Source organism: Pelodiscus sinensis, chromosome 7, assembly GCF_049634645.1.
Source record: "Pelodiscus sinensis isolate JC-2024 chromosome 7, ASM4963464v1, whole genome shotgun sequence".
Lineage (NCBI taxonomy): Eukaryota > Metazoa > Chordata > Testudines > Trionychidae > Pelodiscus > Pelodiscus sinensis.
Window position 1 is genome coordinate 62500630 of NC_134717.1, and position 23558 is coordinate 62524187.

The 23558-nt window shown below is 48.7% G+C and overlaps 1 long non-coding RNA gene across 1 annotated transcript; it reads left to right on the forward strand.

The window, feature by feature from the left end:
- Positions 1-1799: 1799 nt before the first annotated feature.
- On the forward strand, positions 1800-22413 carry LOC142830315 (uncharacterized). Its single transcript, XR_012905483.1, has 3 exons — positions 1800-2715; positions 21622-21872; positions 21974-22413. It is a non-coding gene; the product is annotated as an uncharacterized LOC142830315 (long non-coding RNA).
- The last annotated feature ends 1145 nt before the right edge of the window (positions 22414-23558 follow it).

A 23558-nucleotide genomic window follows, 5' to 3' on the forward strand; every position in this document is an offset into this window, starting at 1 on the left:
TCCACCTCCCCAAACATCACACCAGTTATTTAAACAATGGCAAACCCGCATGTGGACACTCATGTGGGTTCCCAACTCTCTTATGGTCGCTTCACTTGCCAGGGTTGGTTTACAGGCACCAGCTAAACAGCCATAACTAGAGTGTCCACGTGCAGTTGGCCCATGTTGAATAAATCAACGTTGAAAATAAACTGGGGCAACTTTGATGAGTTTATGCTGGTGGAATGAGCTTTGGTGGGATTCCAGTTTCGACTCATTGTAACTATCATGTGGTTTGGCACCAGCTGGCTACGTCATCCCTGAACTAGCTTCAACTTCTGAACTCAGAGTAGGTCTGAGATTAAACAGATCCAAGCTGCCCACACTGGAGAAGTTAATTTTCCCTCTCGTATCACAGAGAGTTTGTTTGGCCAGTGCTTCAGATGAGACCCCTCTGTGTGTGCTTCTACGGAAGAGGTCGCACCTCACGGAGTGGGCCCGGCTGCCTCACAACCCGTGAAGACAGAAATCACAGTTCTAAGACTGAGCAGAGCGACAATCCGGTGTGGCTGCCCTGCTCATGGTATTTCGTCAGCTTCTGGCCGCGTGGCAGGAATTCCGTGGTCGGGACGGTGAACTTACGATTTGTGCAGCACAAGGCGGGAGTTATTTATATTTTAAGAGCCAAGCAGCTCTCCAGATGTGCCTGAGACTGAAGGCCTAGCCTAAACAGAGCCAGTGCGGGAATGGGTCACAGATCTCCTGATTTCCAATGGCACCTGGTGCTTGTTAAACACAGGCTTCACACATGAGCAACGTCACTGGTCCACGCTGCCAGCGAGCACAAGGAAAAATGGCTATTAAGGGACCTACTTCCCAACTGATGTAACATCCGTGTGGCTCTGTTGAAGTCAGAGCTGCAGCCGTGTACGCCAGCTGAGGAACTAGGCCTCGAGGGTCCCACTGTTACTAACACTTTCTTAATGTTCTAGGAGGTCCTCCAAGACAATCAAAACTTCACCAGGAGTCTTGCTCCTGTTCAGGTTGAACATTCAGATTCGATTCCTTCATCGGGAGGGAGAGCAGATGGCCCTTTGCAATCTCAGCCCAGGATGAACAGTGTGGTTTTTGGAGGAGAGGAAATGCAGAGGAATAGTTAAACCAAGCCTTGGTTTTCTCTTTGAAGTCTGCTTTTGAGTACTGCAGAAGATTGTCTGCAATTCTTCCACATATCCCTTGGATAAAATCCAAATGTCTGCCAGTATCGCCTCGTGGTGGAAATTAAAGCCACACACCACAGCGGGAACTGTGGCTAACCTCCATGTGCGAGTTGTTCACTTCCTTTTGAACACGTAGAGCCTGATTCTCAGCTGGTATAAGCCAGCATTGCCTCTTCTCTCTAAGTCTAATGGACTTTTGAAAAGAGACCAGGTGCCCACTTAGCCACACAGGAGGGAATGAGCAATTTCTGTTCCTCACCCTAATGTTCTGGGCTGTTGGGAAGGGTCTTACGACTGGCACAAGCCTTAGCGGCCTTTCTAAATTGCTACCTCTGAAGCGTAGCCCTGTGGTTGAATTCACATTGGGATTATTCCTGGATCGGAGCCCTCAAGGTGAATCTAGGCTGCAGTCGGAAGAGTGGTTTTTCTTCTTAATACTTCTGGGTGTCGGCGTGGTGAGAGTAAGAGTGAACTGAACACCCTAGGAGACAGCAAGGAAACACAGTGCAACAGATGCCTGACCACGCAGAAGCTCTCGCCAGCCTGAGAACAGTGTATTGAACAAGGGATTTTCATCGTGGAAAACCCTGGACTCCGAAGAATCAGCCTGGTGCATACATCCATTTCCCCATTGTATGGTTTTTTTCCGTGATTTTGACATGCAATCATTTCCAGGGTTATTCGCACAGTCTGCACCACATGATGGCAAGGCATTTAATCAGGACAGCCTCTTTACCGGGATGTCTCCCTGTGAAGAGATTTAGACAAATGATCGCAAGTGGTAATTTCAACAGCTTCCTCTGGGTAGAGTTAGCCTAGCGTCTTCATTTTAAATAGTCTCCTGAATGCAGATACCGGGGCACAGAGGCCAAGAGGTTCCGTGGCCTTCCCCCAGGTTTTAACAAGGATTAAATATAAAGCTTCAGTCTCTTAATTCAGATGTTACCCAACCTGGTAGTGATTGAGAGGCAAGTCAATATCCCTTTTCTTTTTAAGACGGCCACCTTTCAATTTTGGCTTGAGATTTCCTTGAGAACATACACGGAGTCAGGGGTTCACAGGAGAAAGTCTTTTGTGTTTTCAAAAGCAGGCGGGGTTGCCATCTTTTCTTTGCCGCTTACAGCTATTAACCCTCCAGGCTCCGACGCCAGCAGGCAAATACGCGGTCGTTTTTATCATGGGGGGGGGGGGGGCAAAAACAATGTTTGAAAGTTGGAGGCTTGCACGACTGCACTGTCACTTACAGATCATGTAAGCCACACCGCGGAGATGCGGCTTCCCACGGCTGTAGTGTGCTGGTCGTTTGTAGGGGAGACTTTGAACACAGCATAGGATGTTGGGGAGCAGGGGATCGCTTGGATGGGAAAATGCTCTTGGCACATTCTAGCAATCTCAACTCCATCCCTTCCAGGTGAGATTTCAGCATTGATATGGAGGACAACTTGGACTAACAGCATGGAATGAGTCCTCTACCTGGGGAAAGTACCCAAGCTACATTTTGCAGCTCACGGTTACAGTGAGTATTGGAATTGTCTCATGGCAGTAGCGAGCAGAGGTGTCAATTAGCACGGCTACAAAAGTCATCGGAAGAATGTTAATTGCCAAGTCAGACACTCCAGAGTTAGGAAATGCCAGAATTAAGGTTGTCTGCGGACATGACTTTATCTCTTGTGCATATGTGCTACGGGACAGGCTTGAGTTACATGATCACACCCTGGTTTTCCCATGGGACCTCGGGATCACTTACAGCTAGGACAGGAGCAAAGCAAAGTCTCCTAATGTCAGACGGGACATTTGCTTCTTCGCTACTTGGGCAGCGTGCCAGTGGGCAGCCACTACTAACACCTCTATAACAGCTCTGATTCCCTGTGTCTTTCCCATTGTCCAGTTTTGCCAGATCTTCTGATTTGTGTTAAACTTGTGTTTTTCTTAAAGCTCCAGATCCTGGAGACCTGAGAATAATTTAAAAATTAAAAATTAAATTAAAAATTAAAATTAAAATATTAAAATTTTAAATTTAAATTTAATTTATAAAAAGTTCTCCCCCATTTTTAACCACATAGATTGAAAACCAATATGATGATCTGGGGAGGGGGCTGGATATTTTCAGCCTTGGGCCTGGTGTTACAAAAAGCCCTTGAGCCGTGTATGAGGTAGGAGTCGAAGATTATGACCAATCTGACCTATCTAATCAGCTAGGGAGCATTAGTACCCAGTGACATTTTTCTTCCTCTTTTAACCTGTTTTGAGATTGAGAAAGGGCAAAGAGTAGCTACTTGGCAAGTTACGGTCACATCCCTGGTGCCCCTGCAGCCTGCCCTATACAGGAGCATGTCTCCCACCCCAGATGTGGCACAGCTTCCATACCCCCCAGCCAGGCTGCCAACAGGAGGGGGCAAAGAGGGGAAATTGCCCCAGAACCTTGCGAAACAAAACGTCCCAGGGCTCCCAGCTGTTGCTACTGTGCCTCCGGGCACTCTGAGGGCTGGAGGGCAGCCAGCATCACACACCCAACAGCGCTGAGGGCTGGCTGGTTCTGGCCCAACCCTACCACCCAAGGCCCTGCCCCTTCCTGGGTGCAGAGCCGGGGACTTCCACACTTTGCCCAGGGGCCTGTGGTGGCTCTCGGCCTTCTGCCTCCAGCAATGCATCTCTGACAGGTAAGGGAACAATTTTGCTCAGGCAGTAGATTGTGCGAGTACACCTCGTGTGAAACCCACTGTGGCACTTTGTCGCCATCTATTGGCTGTCCTATGTATAGCCTCCACTATTGTCTCACAGCCGTCCTTAAGGTCAAATATTAGAACAGGCTGGACAAACTTATTGACCCTCTGAGGGTACCACAGTCTTCAGAAATTTGAGAGCTAGCCTTCAGAGCATCCTCTGGCAAGGAGTTCCACAGGTTGACTGTGCACTACATGAAGAAAAACATCCTTTTGTTTGTTTTAAACCTGCTACCTCCTAATTTCAATTGGGAACAAGTAAATAACTTTTCCTTATTCACTTTCTCCACACCAGTCATGATTTTATAGAGCCTTCAGCAGGGATAGAAAAAAGAGGACAATCCAATTCCCAGACTCCCAAGTATCCATTTCCTAAATGAGTTTAAAAAAACCTCTTTAAGTCCAGACTAGGCAGCTAAAATATCAGCCACGTGTCTGATTTACAGTGCTAGGTTTGAGGTTTGGGCAACACTTCAAGAGCTTCCCATAGGAATTTATCCAAATCCTCTCGCTCCTGATGCAGAGTAATTTGGAAGAGCTTTTTGTGCTGCTGTCTCGGATAAGACAGGGGCTATTGTAAACACACCTGCAGCCAATCAGACTCCGAGCCAGGCGGGTGTAGGCATGTGCCCATGTAAACAGCCAAATGCGTATCCTGGTTTATTTTATTTTTTAAGGAAAACAAATAATGGCAATTTAACATTCAAACAGAATAAGTAACTGAGCTGGTTAAAAAGAGACCCAGTAAATTGTTTTTTATGACTTTTTCAAAGTTTGCAGGAAGAGTTAGACATGTCAACCTGTGCTAATACGTACACAGGGACCGTTCGTGGACAAGTCCACGGGAGAGTAATAGACAGACACGTGGTTGTGGCTTTGACATTTGGAGTCATTTCATTAAAACAGCAGCTGTGTTGGTAACCTGCAAAGGGATGCGTGTCTGAATTTGCAGAGAGTCCGAAACGATCCCTGAGATGTTAACAGCCCCATTCATCAAACTGGAGTGCTAACGCTCACCACTGCTCTGAGCTTCCCTGCCCAACCCTACTGCAGCAAGGGATTATGGGGCAGGAGCCTGACTGTTGCTTTGAGGAGGCTGAAGATCTGGGCTGTCTCCGTACTCCACCGCTGTGTCTAGACTGGCAAGTTTTTCCACAAAAGCAGCTGCTTTTGCGGAAAAACTTGCCAGCTGTCTACACTGGCCGCTTGAATTTCCACAAGAACACTGGCGATCTCATGTAAGATTATCGGTGCTTCTTGCGGAAATACTATGCTGCTCCCATTCGGGCAAAAGTCCTTTTGCGCAAAAGGGCCAGTGTAGACAGCTCAGATTTGTTTTGCGCAAAAAAGCCCTGATCACGAAAATGGCCATCGGGACTTTTTTGCGCAAAAGCGTGTCTAGATTGGCACGGACACTTTTCTGCAAAAAGCGCTTTTGCGGAAAAGCGTTCGTGCCAATCTAGACGCTCTTTTCTGCAAATGCTTTTAACGGAAAACTAGACGTAGCCCGCATGTTTTGGTGCCGTGCTGACACCTTCTGCAGCAGTGTGACCCTCCTTGTGTGTTTAGCAGAGGGAAACCGCCAGTATGCCGAATAGTTCTGGCAGCATTTGGAAGGTTTTCCACAGCAAGGGGGTAACATCCAGAGCCACCTACCCAGTTTTATCCAGGATGAAGTCAGTATTAAAAAAAAAAATCTCCTAAGCAGCATCTCAGGGACAGGGGAGCTAGAATAGGTTTGTCGTGGTGATGCTAATCGCTAGCCAATCCTAGTAGGAGTTCTGGCTCCTAGTTTTGGACCAGCTGAGAAAGCATCAGTGGGTGGTCACGAGGGTTTTGGCATCACTTGCAGAGCTGTTCATAAATGCGCACACTGCCAGACAGGAACAGGTCAGGACACGGACAGTGAAGACCCGCAGCCTTTCGGTGATGACATGGATAGTTGCATGACAGCTGTGGTAGGCCTGGTGGGCACAAACCCAAGCGAGAAGGGGATGAATACCCAACCGGCTGAGGAGAAGCAATGGGAGGTAATTACTTCAACACGCTGGATCAGGTTTCCTAATGCAAATAAAATGTACATGGGTGGGGGGGAGAGGAATTAGTGAGGTTAGTTTCAGATTGGAAACACTTGTAACTTACAAAGAGTCGATTGAACCATTATCACTGACCACGGAAAGACGGGCTCTCGTTCAATTCCAGGCTCATAAAAGATGGATAAACTTTCAGATGATTTACCCAATCCTCATTTTGGGCTTAAAAAGAGAGAATGAGACCTAGCCCAAGGCTCATGGGTTCTCTCTAGCGGGCAAAGCTGCCGCAAAACAATCTCGCGGGCTGGAACAAATTAAGGGTATTTATTTTCTTGAGGATATCCACGATTTTCCATCCCTTTGACACTGAATGGGCTAAGGTATTTTGTAACACAGACACCCCCAAAAAGCAAGGGCTATGAAGATTACATCATGGTGCGTGTGCAGCAGAGGTCAAAGAAATCCACAGAGTTCAACAGCATCCTGTTATAACCAACCATGACCCTTATAATCAAACGGCCCATGCGCTATAAACACACGCACAGGCCATTCGAGTCCTGCATGCAGCTTGCCCACGCTGAAAGGAATTGCAGCCAGAATGTAGTGTGCGCTTTGTAGTAGGTAGTTATGTCGGCACTGTGTGTGTCAGTGCATGGGGAGCCGGATGTACACTGCAGTGGGTTAGAATAGTTATGCTGGCTAGCAGGCTCCAAAGGAAGTTCTATCCAGCCCGGCTTAGCAAAGGCGTTTCAGAGCAGCCGGACCCACCGCCGCGGGCTGTAGAGTTGTTCTGTGCACCGGTCATTACCAGGATAGCCATTGGTAATTATCTCGAGGGTGTAGGGTGGAAAGGCAAAGTAAGGCTGTTTTGATCCTGGCGCGTTGGGAGTAGATGGCTCCGTTTTGCTTTCGTCCACAGTTTTGGATCAAAATGCAGAGGGTGCAAAGATTAGCTATTGCGGTGCATTGGGGGGAGGGGGGGGCACAGATCTTGTAGAAACCAAACCCCGCCTGGAACAAATGTGCCAGTCACACTGGCAGATGACTCCGTTCTCAATAGGGATGTAAAATCCCGGTTCATCTGTTTAAGCAGTTAACCGATTAAACAGGATCCCACTCCCCCTCCCCCCCGTGTGTTGGGCTGTGGCCGCCAGCTGCCGCTCCTGCCCCCCTCCATGAGTGGCGTTGCTGGCTCCTGCTCCCAGCCCTCCAACACAGGGAGAGCAGTTCCCAATCTCTGCAGGGCTGGAATAGCCCTCTGCCCACAGCTGGTTGCGGGGGGGAGGGGGGGGACTGCTCCTGAGTACCAGTTAATAGGGTGATGCTTACCAGGTAATTGGTTACCCGTTCATATAACTAGTTCTCGACTTGTTTACCAACTACAGAGTTACCTGGTATAGCAGCAAGGGCTTAGCTTGGGTCTTAGAAGACCAGGGGTCCAATTCCTGACTCTGCCACAGACTTCCTGTATGACCTTGGGCAAGACACTTACTCATGTGTCCGTTCTCCATCAAAAAGCTGGAGATCAGCATGTCTCTACCTCCCAGGCTGTTGTGAGATTACCTATATTAAACAATTGTGGGTGTCAATAGGGGCCATCTGGATATGGCACATTTGATGTCCAGAGGTGTGGAGAATCAGACCCAACCTCTCAAAGACAGATCAGAGGACAGAATTGCAGCAGGTTGCTTTCCTTGTTTTCCTGCAGTGTCCAATCCACTTGGGGTTTCAGATTTGTCTTTAAAAGTCTCAGTCTCAACTCTTCAGTGGATTCTGAGGCCATGCTTTGCCACTGCTGGGCAGTGACTTTTCCTAACATCCCATATTAGCTGCTGTGATGCCAGCCGTTAACAAAATCATGCCTGCAGGACAGGCTTAAGGAAGGCCAGCATGACTCATGGAAAAGCAGGAACTAGCCCGTTGTGAAACCCGAGAAAGGGCACACTTTGGATGAATGTAAGAAAGGGATATTTTTGTCTCGGAATCTGCCAGTCGATTTGATATACTCAACTCATCAGAGAAGTGCTTTCATGGAGCTGGCAAAAAATAACAACCCTGAACTTCCAAGCAACAGGCTAATTGAATGTGTCATCAGCTCAGAAAGCTGACCCGGAGGGAGCACTCTCTGTGGTTACGTTCCTTTTGTTCAATGGCAAGCCACGGAGGAGAGACACAATGTGCAGAAGATGCAGAGGGAGCCCATAGAGATAATTGGCCCTGGAGCCAAATAATAAACATGGTTATTTATTTTATGAACTATTTCAAGGGAGTCCAGCATAACCGATGATGGTGTTACTCCCCGGTCTAACTTCAGAAAAGACAGTGATTTTATTCATTCCCGTGGCGAAAAGAGAAGCAAAAGACAAATTGCAGCTCTTTTCCAAGATACAGAGCATTGGAAGCTGGTGTGTTATTTTAAACCTGGATAGGAAACTGGAGTTTCCATAGGGCTGAAAGTTTCTATAGTTCAACAGTTGTGTTTGTCTTGAATTACAACGTCCATGATGCAATGCAGCAGTTCAGCCAGAGAGTTGGCTGCAGTGCATCCTGGGAGATGTAGTCCAGGCAGCCAGTGCAGCAGATAAAAGAGACTTTTGTGGGACAAGTCATCCAAATTACAACTCCCATGAGGCCCCGTGGCAGCTCAGGGAGTTACAGATGAATATGGAAGTGAGTCAAAGCAAAACACTGTGCTTCAGTCCCACAAACCCAGATGTTTCGGTCTTCCAATTTTGATTTGATCTTCCAGCTGGGAACACTGAAACGTTTAGGAGGGGGAAAAATCTTTTCCGTGGAAAAGGTCAATGCTGTGGAAAGCTGCATTTTCTGTCAGAAACATTCACAGAAAATTCTCGACCAGTTCAAGCTGTTTTTAGTCCAGTAACGAAGGGTCCAGTCCAAACCTTATGAAAGCCAATGGAAAGATTCCTACAGAGTCCCGTTGAGCCCAGGCACAGATGCCGTGAGACAAATATTCTTTCAGGGCCTGATCCTACTTCCAGTGAAGTCAACAGGCGTTTTCCCATTGCCTTCAAGAGGCGTTGGATCTGAGCACCATCGGCCATCTGCAGATTTGGAGTCTGGCCCCAACTGCCACCTCCCATGGGACAAAGTGGAGGAAATGCTGCAAGTGCAAATGCATCGCAAAGAGAATCATTTGGCCTAGCAATATGCAAACAGAATGCATCGGCATTTTTTCCGTGGAAGTCACAAGAACATACGAACATAACAACAGCCATAATGGGTCAGACCAACAGTCCATTTAGCCCAGTATCCTGTCTTCCAACAGTGACCCATGCCAGATGCCCCAGAGGGAGTAAACATAACAAGGAATCATCACTTGATCCCTCCATGGACGGACCTAACCTCCATGAATTTATCTAGCTCTTTTTGGAACCCTGTCAAAGCCCTGGTCTTCCCAACATCCTCTGGCAAGGAGTTCCACAGGTGGACTGTGCCCTGTGTGAAGAAAAAAACTTCCTTTTGTTTGTTTTAAACCTACTCCCTATTAATTACCTTTGGTGAAAGCCCTCAGTCAATAAGTAAAACAGGCATTCTCTGACCCACAATCAAACTCATGGCACCCAGGAGCAATCTGACAATTGTATCTTTCATTGTGTCATAGCGCATGCATTCCTTTGCCTTCCGAACTGGAGTGAGCTAGTGAACAGTGGAGTAGATGACCCGACACCCAGCTAAGGAAGGAATCCTGGTGGACAAATCTGTGACAGCCTATATAATGAGTGAGTTTAGTACCGGGCCTAACACCTCGCAGAAGCCTCATTCACTGAGGACAGGTGTTCCCCATGGTCTCACCAGGTTCTGCTGTGAAGGCAGGGGACTGGACTCGATGACCTTTCAAGGTCCCTTCCAGTTCTAGGAGATAGGCAATATCCATTCATTTCTAATACGCCTCCCTCTTCTGGGCCGGCACCCACGTTACAGAGATCGTTCCGCTCGGGCGGCATTTAGTCGCAGCGCACTCCGAGCAAAGCTAGGGACCATGGGTGGCAGGGGAGCCCATGGCTATGGGAGGCAAGCCGCCAGCCCCGCCCCCTCCAACCGAGGCCCACCCCTTTGCCCTCCAGAGCCCAGCCCCCACACTGTGGCTGCTGCCGGCCCATGCCTAGCCGTCTCCAACAGTGTGGGGGCTGGCCCTTGCCCCTGTGCCAGGGTAGCACCCCCCAGCCTGGGATATCCCAGCCCCAAATTCCCCCAGTGCTGGAGCTCCAGAGAGCTGGCAGGCGGTAGAGCCATGGCCTTTCCCCCTGCCTGGAGCACTGGAGAGGAAAGCCAGTAGGCCCAGGGCAGCCCCTGCCTCCCTGGCCGAGTCCCCTCACCAGGAAGCCCCCAGCACCCGGATGACAGGCGGTGTGGCCCCCCAGCCTGCCTGCCCCAGCCTCTGGCACCACAGCAGGCCGGGGATGGGACCTGGGGGACTCGGCTGGAGCCAAGGCAGGTGCCTATGATACCCGCCACCCCTGCCTGAGACCATCCCGCTCCCATGGAAATCCCACAGCGCCTGCCCAGGGCCGTAGCAACGGGGGACAGCTGGAAGGGGGGAGCAGGCCAAGAGCCGGGTGTCCAGGGTCCGTTTCACAGATGGGCTCGGGGGACACCCTCGGGCGCAGGGTTGGGGCATGATTTGGCAACCGCAACTCACAGGGGTTGGGTCTACTGAACCCTGAGCGGTCTAACAAGGGTTTGAAGGATCAGGCTTTTAATGGAGGGGCGGGGGAAGCAAATTTCAAGCGAGACCCGCTGCCCAGACATCTTCTCTCGGTTCTCTTTGCTTGGGTTTCGACCAGCTAAATCCCATGGGATGAACCCTAATAATATGCAATGATGTAGCAACAAAGGACTCAGCCCCTGGCAGTGAAAGTGAATGCCTTGAATACCTCATCGCTGGGCGAGTCTATAAAACTGCCTCTTCCCCAAATACAGTAAGGCCAGATTACCCCGCCCTCCAGCTCAGCAGGCTGGCGAGTTGTCAGCCCTTCCCTGCTTTTGTCCGACATTCATCTCCTCCCTCGGGGACTCCTTTACGGTCTGCAGATCTGGCCACACACATCCCACTGGAAATGCATCACGCTCTTCTTCACAGTCACCCGTCGCACATGCGCACAAGGCATTCCAGTCGATGGGGATGTGCGATACATTCAGCATGATTCACAGAAGAAAGTCCATTCTGTGCATGGGGCATGCGCTGCCAGAGTTGGAACGGATGCTAAGTTGCAAAAATCTAAAGGCAAGCAACAAAAAAAAAGTCAGTGTCCCCAACTCTTGCAATACTTGGTATCTTTCTTAAAGCCCCGGCTCCTGTAATAGCACAGGAACATGAGAATCTCAGCTATCGAATCGCCAGCCCTGACCAGGGCCAGATTAAGGCAGGGCTAGCCGGGCAGCTGCCCGGGGCGCCAACCTATGGGGGGGACCTGATGGCAGCTGTAAGGGGTGCCGTGTGCCTGGCAACATGGCGCCCCTTTGAGCTGCCATCAGGCTCCACGCGCCTGGGGGCCAGGGGCTGCACGGCGCCCCTTAGAGGTGCCATCAGGCACCTTGCGCCCAGGGTCGAGGGCCGTGTGGTGCCCCTTAGAGCTGCAATCAGGCGCCGGGTGCCCAATTGCAGCTGTAAGGTACGCAGCACGCTGGGGGGGGGGGGCCACACATGCACCGTGCACCTGGGGGCGAAGCTGTGCATGCGTCATGCACCCGCTGTCCGGCCCTGACACTTGGGCTATGTCTAGACTGCAAGCCTCTTTCGAAAGAGCGTCTAGACTACAAGCAGATTTTTCGAACAAGCAAGCCACTTTTTCAAAAGAGAGTCTAGACGTTCTCTTTTGAAAATGCACAGTTTGCATGCAATAGCACCTTTTTCGAAAGAGTACTTTCGAAACAAGGCGTTATTCCTCATAAAATGAGGTCGACCGCGATCGAAAAAACTGCTGCATTCTTTCGACGCAGGTGAAGTTTTTTTCAAAAAAAGGCCACTTTTTTCAAAAAAAACCCGTAGTCTAGACACACCCTTGCAGAAAAAGCCATGCTTGCAGACAGGATGACATCTAGCAGGCCCGAAAACGAGAAGACAGAAAATAAAAGCCTCATGGCTTTTAGCCAGACTCACGATTTGAATATTTGGGATCACTAATATCAGTCATTTAATAAAAGGAGACCACTCTCCGTTTTTCCTCCCCAAATCTTAGTCTTATACTTCTGCGTCAGCAATGGTGCACTGTCATTGTGCTAATTAATAACGAACACTAGAAAAGGCTCGTCACTTATTTTTCATAAAGATGAATCCCAGATTCCCATTTAAAAGCGATCAGTCAAGCAGTATATGTCACCTTTCACAAGAAGAGCCCTGGGCTGTTATATTAGAAAGCATCTTGCTATGATCGGTGAGATCAATTTGATGCTAAGGCTGAAGACACATAAACCAAGCTCTGGAAAAATCATAAGAGCGTACGAAGAGACGCCAAAGATCTCCATACTGGTGATGCATGACTAGAAGAACAGCAATAGAAAAAGACTGATAATAGGAGAGATACATCATAATGTTCTTGCCATAATTTACAGGGGTAGAAAGGCAGGAGTATGGGAAGTTAAATACCCTGCCACATTTACAATGCTGCATCCAATTTCTTTAGGGGCTGGGCTAGTGCAGGGTTGTTATACAAAGGGTTATGTTTAAGAACACCCTACTTTTAGTAGCAAACGTTTCCATTTTTCAAGAGCGATGGAAAGAGGTGACAGGAGGACTCAGGATTGGTAACAAGCTAGGAAGGCTTTTGCCGTTAGATAGTTTGTTCAAATCTGGCCCAGGTTACATAGTGTCTAGCTTCTGGATATTCTCTCAGTGCTGTTTTTACTCCTAGAATGTTACTATTGGATGTGCTGGCCTTTTAAAGCCCAACATTTCATAATGACTTAAAGCCGGCATGATACTATATCAAACACGGGACCCTACCGTAGGAGTGGTTTTCACAAGTACACTTTGCTTGCATATTTAGGGCCTCATCCAGCAAACATGTATGCACGTGCTTTGAGTTTGTAGCACCAGGGCTGAAAAATTCTCTCTCGACATATTCCGCTTACCCTATCCACTCCTGGGCCGCCTGTTTCTTCTCTAACACGTATATCTTCTTCCACGTAAAATAAAATAGAGGAAATATATTCCCCAAGCCAGCAAACTTTCTGCTGCCGTCAAAGGGAGCGTTATCCAGGAAAGAATTACACACTTAGACATAAAGATTAAATCATGCTTCTTGAGCTGGACGTTTTTCTCATACAGATTTTCAGTAGAAACAAAAGACAGGACTATGCAGCACTTTAAAGACTAACAAGATGGTTTTTTAGGTGATGAGTTTTCGTGGGCCAGACCCACTTCCTCAGATCAAAATGTGGAAGAAAATTGGCACAACCATATATACCAAAAGGGATACAATCAAAAAAGTGAACACATATAAAATAGATCAGATTTTAGAACGGAGAGGGGATACGAGGGGAGATTAATGTCTATGAGATAATGATATTAGAGGTGATAATTGGGGAAGCTATCTTTGTAATGGGTAGGATAATTAGCATCTTTGTTAAGGCCAATTAGTAAAGTGTCAAATTTAAGCATGAATGACAGTTCAGAGGCTTCTCTTTGAAGTCAGTAAAATATTGTTCTCCTGTACGCACAAGTTGTTCCTGGCTGGGCCCTTCACAGATCCATCTAGTTGTCCTGTTGGCTTATCACAGTGCCTGGGGTCTCTATCTGGACCTTCAGAATCACTTGAAGCACCTTCTCTCTCTCTCATACTGGTGTTTCCACACCACCTAGCATAAGGAGGTCTAGATCTCTGTTGGAGCCGGTAGGCCCTTTTGTCATACATATTTTAAAAAAGCATCAGGTAGAAGAGTTTTAGATGTTGGCTCAGACCACTGAGTTCAGATCCAGAGCCTAACTCCTCAAAATTTGCAGTGTGCTCAAATCTGGCCTTGGGTTTGGACTTCTCTCCAGTGGTTCCATCCCACAAAAGAACGAACAAATAGCCAAAAGTGTGCACTCTAAGGATGCTGAAGGGTTGGTTTTGTTAGCCACTTCTATAGACTTGATTTTCTCCCCTAAAAGGTATGCTCTAGTTCAGATAGAAATTCATTCCCGGCAGCCCTGGGACCTCTGAGAGCCGGCTAGATGATCAGTGATTATAATCGATGAACCTGAGAAATCCAACAGTATAGAAATGAGGCAGAAGATACAATGGCTGACAAGGTTGTGATTCAAACGTCACTTCCCCCACTCCAGACTCTCCGGCCCCTGCTCTTAGTACCCTTACCCAGTGCATTTTCTTGTTGTTGAAACCCTCAGAGCTCTTTAAAAGTCTAGATACGTGAGAGAAATAGCACCAAAGTATCCATCAAGGGGAAAACAAAGCGAGAAAAGAAGGAGGAAGCAGTGACTTGTAGCCCACCATCGGTGGGCCCTTGAATAAAGGCACTGTGCTTGACTCAGCTGTGACTCCAAACAAAACCGGAGTCAGACAGCTATTTGTCACGTGTAAAAATGCACAAAAGTTGTGAGAACACGGCCCTTCTGTATAAATGTGTCACAGACTTTCTGTAGGGCTAAGCCGAGCCTCCCCCCAAAGGGATCGTTGTACCATGAGTGCACCATTGTCCGAGACATCTGGTCGGTTCTCTTTCTGAAAGAATTTTCTGGCGCAAGGAGAATGACACGACCCGTTCTATGTATTATGCACAGACTAGGCGGCCTTTATATCCACAGGATTTCCAGTACGGCTCTGTTATTCTCTCGTCGTAGCTTCGAGGGCGGATTGGATAAACACGGTAGCGCTCAGTGGTTTTGTCCAGATTTAATAATACTTCAATATTCCCCAACATTCAGCCAGAGCTGTCAGGCACCCCACCGAATGTGTAGCTTGAGAGTCGTTCAGACAATCATTTCTCTTTGAAAGAGTGTTTGTATTTTCACGGCACAAACACATGCCCCTACGTCTGGGGAAGAGGTCACAGACTGGAGTCAGAGACTTGCTTATAAGCCGCTTCCCCAGATGAAGTACAGCACAGCTAACAAAAGCAGTCGGGCGACCTGCTTGGTAGGCAACATTGCAAAGACTGAAAGCCTGGGCATCCGGAAAAGTCAGTTAACCGTTTCAGGACTGAATTTTGTGGCTCCCAGGTGCAGAAACGGTTTCTTGAAAGAGCCCCCTCCTTTACCTCAGGGGGAATCAGAGCTTGGAAATGGTGTTTGCAAGGTGCAGTTGCAGTTGAGGAATATTTTCTCTCTTCGGTCTTTATGTGGTCATCGGAACGTTTCACGCCCTGATGGATTTCTCCACACGCTACCCCCTCGGAGCACAGAAATACCACTCACGCCAATGGACGGATGGGCAACTGAACACTGACTAGTGGAGAAGCAGCGTCGTAGACCCATAGTTCTGGCCAGGGCATAAGCTCCGGACCATCCAGACATCTAAGTCAGCTTGAAATGAGGCTTTAGATCCGTGGTTTCCAAAGTGTGGTCTGCAGACCACTAGTGGGTCCTTGACAGTCCACGCCAGCTCCACGGCCCTCCCCCTTTTCCGAGGTTGGCTTCCCACTGCAAGAGGAAGACCTCAGCTTCGTGGGCCGGATCCAGCTTGCTGGGGGTGGGGGGAGCAACTCCACGTGCTCCCCACTCCCCTAGGTAGGGAAACAGCAGGGCAGGAAACCACTCACCTGGAGATTTTCTCCGCTGCTCTCATTGGTAGAATCCTGACCAATCCCCCACCCCAGCCTGCTCCTGCACCCACCCTCCCACCCAGCCTCTCCTACCCCAGCCTGCTCCTGCACCTACCCTCCCACCCAGCCTCTCCTACCCCAGCCTGCTCCTGCACCCACCCTCCCATCCAGCCTCTCCTACCCCAGCCTGCTCCTGCACCCACCCTCCCACCCAGCCTCTCCTACCCCAGCCTGCTCCTGCACCTACCCTCCCACCCAGTCTCTCCTACCTCAGCCTGCTCCTGCACCCACCCTCCCACCCAGTCTCTCCTACCCCAGCCTGCTCCTGCACCTACCCTCCCACCCCGCCTCTCCTACCCCAGCCTGCTCCTGCACCCACCCTCCCACCCAGCCTCTCCTACCCCAGCCTGCTCCTGCACCCACCCTCCCACCCAGCCTCTCCTACTCCAGCCTGCTCCGGCACCCCCCCCCCCCCACCCAGCCTCTCCTACTCCAGCCTGCTCCGGCACCCCCCCCCCCCACCCAGCCTCTCCTACTCCAGCCTGCTCCGGCACCCCCCCCACCCAGCCTCTCCTACCCCAGCCTGCACCTGCACCCACCCTCCCACCCAGCCTCTCCTACCCCAGCCTGCTCCTGCATCCCCCTCCTCCCAGCCCCTCCCCATTATCAGCCTGCACCTGCACCCAATCTCCCACCCAGACCCTCCCACCCTCAGCCCACTCCTGCACCCAACCTGCCCTCCCCCACCCTCAGCCCCCTCCTGCACCCATTTTGTCATCATTTTGTCATTTTAATAGAGGAAAAATAGAGAAAGGGAATTACTTTGGGGATGTTTTCTGGACTCGTTATACAGGTCAGACTAGATTATCACAGTAATTCTTTCTGGCCTGGAATCTATGAAAATAGCAAAGTAGAAAGACCTCAAGAGAGGGTGCAAACTGCGGGGGAAAGGGAAATGAAAGAAAATATTTGTAATCCCCAGTGCTCCAGGGGCTGTTCTGAGCAGGGAGGGAAAGTGTTTTAGCCACTAATCAGTGCTCGAAAGCTTCTGCTCTGAAGAGGACCATCTGCCACAAGGAAGTTGGCAAGGCAAGGTGGGTGAGGTAACATCTTTTATTGGGCCGACATCTGTTGGTGAAAGAGACCAGCTTTGGATCCACACAGAGCTCTTCAGGCCAGGGGAAGTAGTCACAGGTAAATCCAATATGATTGTTTCACATAAGTAGTTGACACATATTCTAAGGGACCATTCAAGGTACAGAAGCCCATTAACACCTCTGCAGTCACAGGACAAAAAAGGGTGTTAGTGGGTAACAGATGCAGAGAGATCGCTTTGTGAAAAACGTTCACCCCCAGCTGATAGGGTGGCTTTCTCTTTTATCATTTTCCCACCTGCATTCAGATGTGCTCTCCTCATCTCAAAAAAGATATACTGGCATTAGACAAGGGTCAGAAAAAGGTAACTAAAATGATGAGGGGTTTGGAACAGGTCCTATATGAGGAAAGATTAAAGAGACTGGGACTTTTCAGCTTGGAAAAGAGGAGACTAAGGGGGATAATGATAAAGGTCTATAAAATCATGAGTGGTGTGGAGAAAGTGAATAAGGAAAAGTTAGTTACTTGTTCCCATAATATAAGAACAAGGGCCCACCAAATGAAATTAATGGGCAGCAGGTTTAAAACAAATAAAAAGAAGTTTTTCCTTACACAGCGCACAGTCAACCTGTGGAACTCCTTGCCTGAGGAGGTTGTGAAGGCTAGGACTATACCAGGGTTTAAAAGAGAACTAGATAAATTCATGGAGGTTAAGTCCATCAATGGCTCTTAGCCAGTATGGATAAGGAATGGTGTCCCATTCTCTGTTTGTCAGAGGGTGGAGATGGATGGCAGGAGAGAGATCGCTTGATCATTACCTGTTCGGTTCACTCCCTCTGGGGCACCTGGCATTGGCCACTGTCGGCAGACAGGAGACTGGGCTGGATGGGCCTTTGGTCTGACCCAGTGTGGCCGTTCTTATGTTCTTATGTGTTCATTCAAGCAATCATAGAATCGTAGGGTTGGAAGAGACCTCAGGAGGCCAACAGTGTCTGGTTTCACCCATGTGTTTGTTATCGGGGCACTTAGTGCGTGGGACGAGGTGCGCCACAGCTGGTGACAGGCATGCGCAGGATCCCTGGATCTTGCAAGGTGTCTTGTGGGGGGTGTTTTTCTTTGTGGACATGTCTGCAAGGGTTTTGCATCTGCTCTGGCAGGTTCTGGTGCCACTTTGCGATGGTGTGTGTTGGTTTGTGAGGAGCTTGCCTCTAATGATGAACGTTGAGAGGTTGGGGAGCTGTTTGAAGGCCAGAAGTGGGGGGTTAGGAAAGATTTTATGAGGGGTAGTTATAGGGCCATACCCTGTACTGGTTTGGGGCTGTAGGTGACATCTAGGGGTGTGTGATTGGAGGGGGGGTTATTTTGTATTGAAGCAGGTTCTCTCAGGATATCTGGGTGGCCTGTTCTATAATCTACTTCTTCCTTGGGGAAGGCAGTTTCGAGGTGTAAAGGTGTATATCCTGGGCTTTCACCAGGGAGCATATTCTGGGGTACCTACTGCCAAGCACTTAGAGGACAGATTGTATTTGTAGTTACAGATTGTAGTTACTGGATCTATGAAAGATATGGTGATCAGTAGGGGTCTCGATTTAATCATGGTTTTCTACATAACTCTGCATTTTTGTTGTTTGTCAGCATAACTTTAATACATATTCGTCATAAGTCAGAGATAGATGTAGGTTTCGTATTTAGAAGGTACACACGATACATTTTTAAACAGTGATTTCTTTTGAAAACTTTTCAGATTAGTTTTACAGCTATATCCAAAAAAAAAAAAAAAAAGGAATGATTGTTTGGTTATTTCATTTACCGGAAGGTAATTGAAGTAGATATCTAGGAAGACATTGGGAGGTGAAGTAGCTCCAATTCAATGGGTTAATCATTAATAGTTGGAGGATTTTCTTGCCATGCTGTATTAAGAGGAGATAGACATTTAAATTGTTTTATTTAACTAAAACAACAACCTTGTGTATTCTGGATTTTATTTCTTTTTCCTGTTAATAAGCACGTTAGCTCTGGAGTTTGAGAACTTCAAAACAAAATATCTCTGATGGTATCTTCTAAACTGAGCACTGAGTCTCATTGGGTAGGTAGAAAGATTAACCTAAATAATCTATACAGATGCCTCTGGAACCCTATAAGATTGAGTCCCTAATCTATGAACTATTGGAACTCATTTACAAAACTTTTCTTAAACATTTCCTGACTTGGAATTAGAATGTATAATCCCTATTCCATGATGAGATATTTTTGAGCAATGATGTATCTTAATGAAAGCTAGCTTTACATAGGGTTTTTTTTTCTTCCTCAAAAAGCATTTTATCAAAAAAAATCCGATTTAAATAAAACAATCGGATTTTTTAAGCCATTGATTTTTATCCCTCTGGTGAACACAGACCAGCCTGTGTTTCTATTCCAGAGTTTTTTATGCTGGTTTGCTAGTTGCCGAATCCTTCGAACAGGGAAAGCGCAGTCTTCAAAACCAGCACAGTCGGACTGAGGGAGCAATGAAGTCTATTTGCTGTGTGAGAGTGATAAATTGCGCCCTGGGTAAAGCTACTGCCAAGTTCCTAACTGCAAGCAGAAAAACATTCTTGCATCGCTGCAGTTTGAGCAGAGCCATTTAGACTCTAGTTCTCTGTGTTTTATTTGTGAACCTTTTCCTGCATGCCGAGGGGGTGGAGGTGTCCTGGACTTTGTAGATAGTGACAGATAACCCGGGTGGTTTAATGTTAACAGCAAGAATGATCCGTCCCATGTCAGGTCTCTTTAGCCAGCACGGAAGCACCCTGTGGCCTCTGGAATATGGAAAGGAACAGAGGAGGGGGTTGAATTTCTTGCCGAGTGTTGAATAAGTCTGTAGCTGCCTAAGACTCCACTGTCATACCCCACGGTGGAAGTCGCCTGGCCACAGGGAAGAGCGAAGGTAGTCTCCTGCAAGGTATCCTGGGAGAACCAGAGGGCATGGGACAGGCAGAGAGCAGGACACATGTGCCGGCCAGATAGCTCAGGCAGGTGGAGCTCCTAGAATCGGCGAGCAGAGGGAGTCTGTGGAAAGCCGATTGGCCGCTAGCTCTGCCAGGGTCCCCGCTCTCTTCAAACCTGGGGTCACGCGCCGGCCACCAGCCTGGTTTCAGGTTCTTGAGACGCTTGACCTTCTCTGGGGGCCCTTTGCTGGCGTGAGGTTGAAGCCACCATGGGAATGGAGACGTTTGTTCGCCACTACCAGGTTACTGGGGGGATCTTCCAGAACTACTCATGGGAAATAGGTGCCCCATCCCCCTAGACACACACACTCGCGTCAAGTCAGGTCTCTTAGGGAAAACTAGCATGGACATCTCCCCCCCCCCCAGCCCAGGATGTCTTTCCCTGCTACCGGGCCCCCCAGTGACAGGAAGGCCGCATTCGCGCTGACAGGATCCCTCTTGTGAGAGATGTAAATGCCTCATCAGGGAGATATTGGTGCCTGCATTCAAGAGCACAGACTTCAGACAGGATATCCGCCGTGTCCTGAGGGCACCGTGCCACGAAGAGACCCTCTCATGGCCAATAACTCTCACCCTACAAAGCTCAAGCCATCTGCTATGCCCGGAGCAGGGTTCGTAGGGCTCCCGGCAGGTGGGAAAGTCCAGCTGACCAGAAATGACAACTCCAGTTGGAAGCTTCGAACGTTGTGTTTGTTCCCCTTTGGAATGAAACCAGCAACTTTCCGGAACATTCCGGAAACAGAGCAGTGTCAACGTGGGCCCATTTCTGGACCAGAACCTGAGCCGCTCCGCACAGGAAGGTGGGCGTGTACAGATATGGCTGGTTCTGGCTCGGCCCCAGGAGGGCGGAGACCCAGGTTCAAGACCTGGCTTTGTCTGACAGAATTTGTTCCTCTCACATCACAGGCTTGCAGCTGGGTCTCACGCACCCCAGCCCAGGGCTCTAACTAAAGTGAACTCTGCACTGTTTCCTAGGACAAGGATCTGGGAAATGTCACGGCAGTTGCCAGGGCCACATCCTTTTAATCATATTTGGAAGGAAACTGGCCCCCGCGTGATGAACTAAAGTTACAGTTTCCCTCGACAGAGCCAGTGACTAAGAATGCACTTAAAAAAAACCCTGCAAAGTGAAGTTGGCTTGCTGTCATGACTGTGAATGGTATCCCAGCCTACGATTCACCTCAGAGACGGCTCCTGCTTCCAACCCCTACAGCTCACAGGTGGATCGTCAGCTACACGTGTGCCAAAATCGTCTCACCCTTGGGGCCTCATGGAGTACACGCAGAGAGCCAAGAGCCTCCGCTGCCTGTGGACCCATCAGACAGCATTTGGCGGAAGACAGAGCCGTCCCTACCCACCCACGCGGGGCACCCGAAAATCTGGGGCACCGCTGGGTCTTAGTGTCCACCCACCTGTCTCGTCCTGTCCCTGCTCTGTGTCTGCTTCCTCCGGAGAGGATCTAGTAGAATTAAAAGTGAAAAGGCCTCCCAGAGCTATTGGCAGAACAGTGCGAAAGAGCTATTCAAGTGACAATGAAGCCGTTTACCAGGCATTTGCCAACCCCAGGTACAGCCTGTCCATTTCTGCATTTACTGTGCCTATCTACAGCACCTTAGCTTAAAATTTGCTTTAAAAAATATTTCTTTCGGGTGGCTAAAAATTATAAAACCACCTCTCTAAAAACCTGTCATTCTCCCCCCGCCCGAGTCTGCCTCAGGGCACCAGTTTAATAGGACCACGTAAGGCCCCATAAATCCCAAGGCCGACCCTGGCTGGAGGTGATCACTGGAAATAACGTGCAGGGCATTATGGGTAACAAACCGGTCGCTTGGTCAATACTCTCCTCTTTCCCTTTCAGTTCTAAAGTCTGCCCGTCGGAGAGCTACAACAAGCCCTTTCACGTCGACGTGAGCTTTGCCAGGGCCTGCTCTTGAATAAAGAAAGGTCTGAGCAACATGCAGGCCGAATGGAAAAACGCATCCACACCAGCTTCACGCACGACCCCGCCACAATCCCAAACAGAGGCGTACTTCCTCCCCCTCTGGGCACACTGCACGTTTTCCACCAAGTTTCTTTTCCCAGGTTGGGTAATGGGACCTGGCAGATCTGGTGAGTAAACCCAGTTCGGGGGGTGCGGATGAGACTGAACAGAATCAACGCACACGGGAGGGATTCCTGGAAAGAGCTCATGGAGCCATTTTCTATTTCAGATCTCTTTAATCATGCGCGGGCACTGGGTTCTGCTCACGGAGCAGTGACAGGATGGCTGCCACCTTTCAAGGGAGCAGGGAAACACTGAAGGACAGGGAAAAAAAGACGGGTTCATGAATAAGTAACGCATTCGTTTACTGAACTGTAACTTATTTCACGGGTGTCTTGAAAGGCGCGCTCCATGCTTCTGAAATGAGTCGGTAACGGAGCGCGATGCTCTTGGTACCGAGCAAATGCAAACGGATTGGTTGGCGTTCAGCACCTCTGAACATCAGGCCATAAATCTCCAGCAAAACATGCCCCTCATTGAGGGTAAAGTCTACACCAGTGTTTCTCAACCTTTTTTATAAAGTACCCCTTTTTAAAAAAAAAATGACAAGTACCCCCAGTACCTACAGTTTTCAGACACACAAAACTTTTTTCTACCATTACAACACATTTGTTTAAACAACTTAATCATAGCCGGGTGGGCGATGAAATTTTTGGGTATAAAAAGTACAAAGATAATAAAATGCTGTAACACTTAAAATAAAAATTCAATTTTCTGCAAATTTCAGTTGTGTTGCGTCAACCCCGTTATTCCAAAATGGCTTATTTCGAAACAGCATGTCTACCCTGCAGGAAAGCCTGAAAATGAGTCCGAGGCAGGCTCCCCTAATGTAGACGTGCTATCTCGATTTGTTGCCCCAGGAGGCACTGGGGAGGAATAACTTAGAATGACCCTTGTGAGGGGCTATTTTGAAATAGCAGCAGAGGAGCATCTACACACTCGTTATTTCGAAATAGCTATTTCAGAAGAGGTGTTATTCCTCGCAGAATGAGGTTTACCGATTTCAGACCACGCCCTCCGTTATTTCGAAAGAATTTCGAAATAACGGAACAGCTGTGTTGACGCTCGCGTTGTTATTGAGAAATAACACTACCCAGTATGGCCATTCTTATGTTCTTATGTTCTAATTATCTGGAAATAACGGTGCAATGTAGACACACCCTTAGTGTTCTCCCCCAGAAAAATAGAATACTAATAAAAAAATCTGAGCATTGAATAGTTCTAACGACTTCCGCTTTTGGAGTCCATCCACTCTACATGCTCCTAAGGCCCCATCTCTCGACTTTGGCTGGATCCAAGCAGATGGGAAAGTTGGAGTTGTGATTCAGGACTGGGACTCAAGACCTAGGTTCACTCCCTACTGTTCCGACTGGCATAGCAGCCCATGTCTCTTCCATGCTGTCTCTCTTGCCATCCTTTATCCGGCCTGGTGATTTACACTGGAAGCTCTTTGGGGCAGGGACTGTGCTTTGTATTTGTACAGCAGCCCGACAATGGAGCTCTGATCACAGCAATACTTGGGATAAAATAAGGAGCCAGTCCCCCAAATGTTATTTTTCATCCTCCCCCTTTCCTGCAAAAATCCAAGGGGCTTTTGAAAACCACTCAGTGGACCGGTTGCTAATTCTCCACTCTGTAAGTGATGGCAAACTCCCAGGGTAGGGTTTCAGCCATAAAGGCTGTAGGAGCGGCCCACACATATTAAGGCGGAGGGGAAGAGCATGTTTAGGGACCATGGAAGTCTCGGGGCAAGG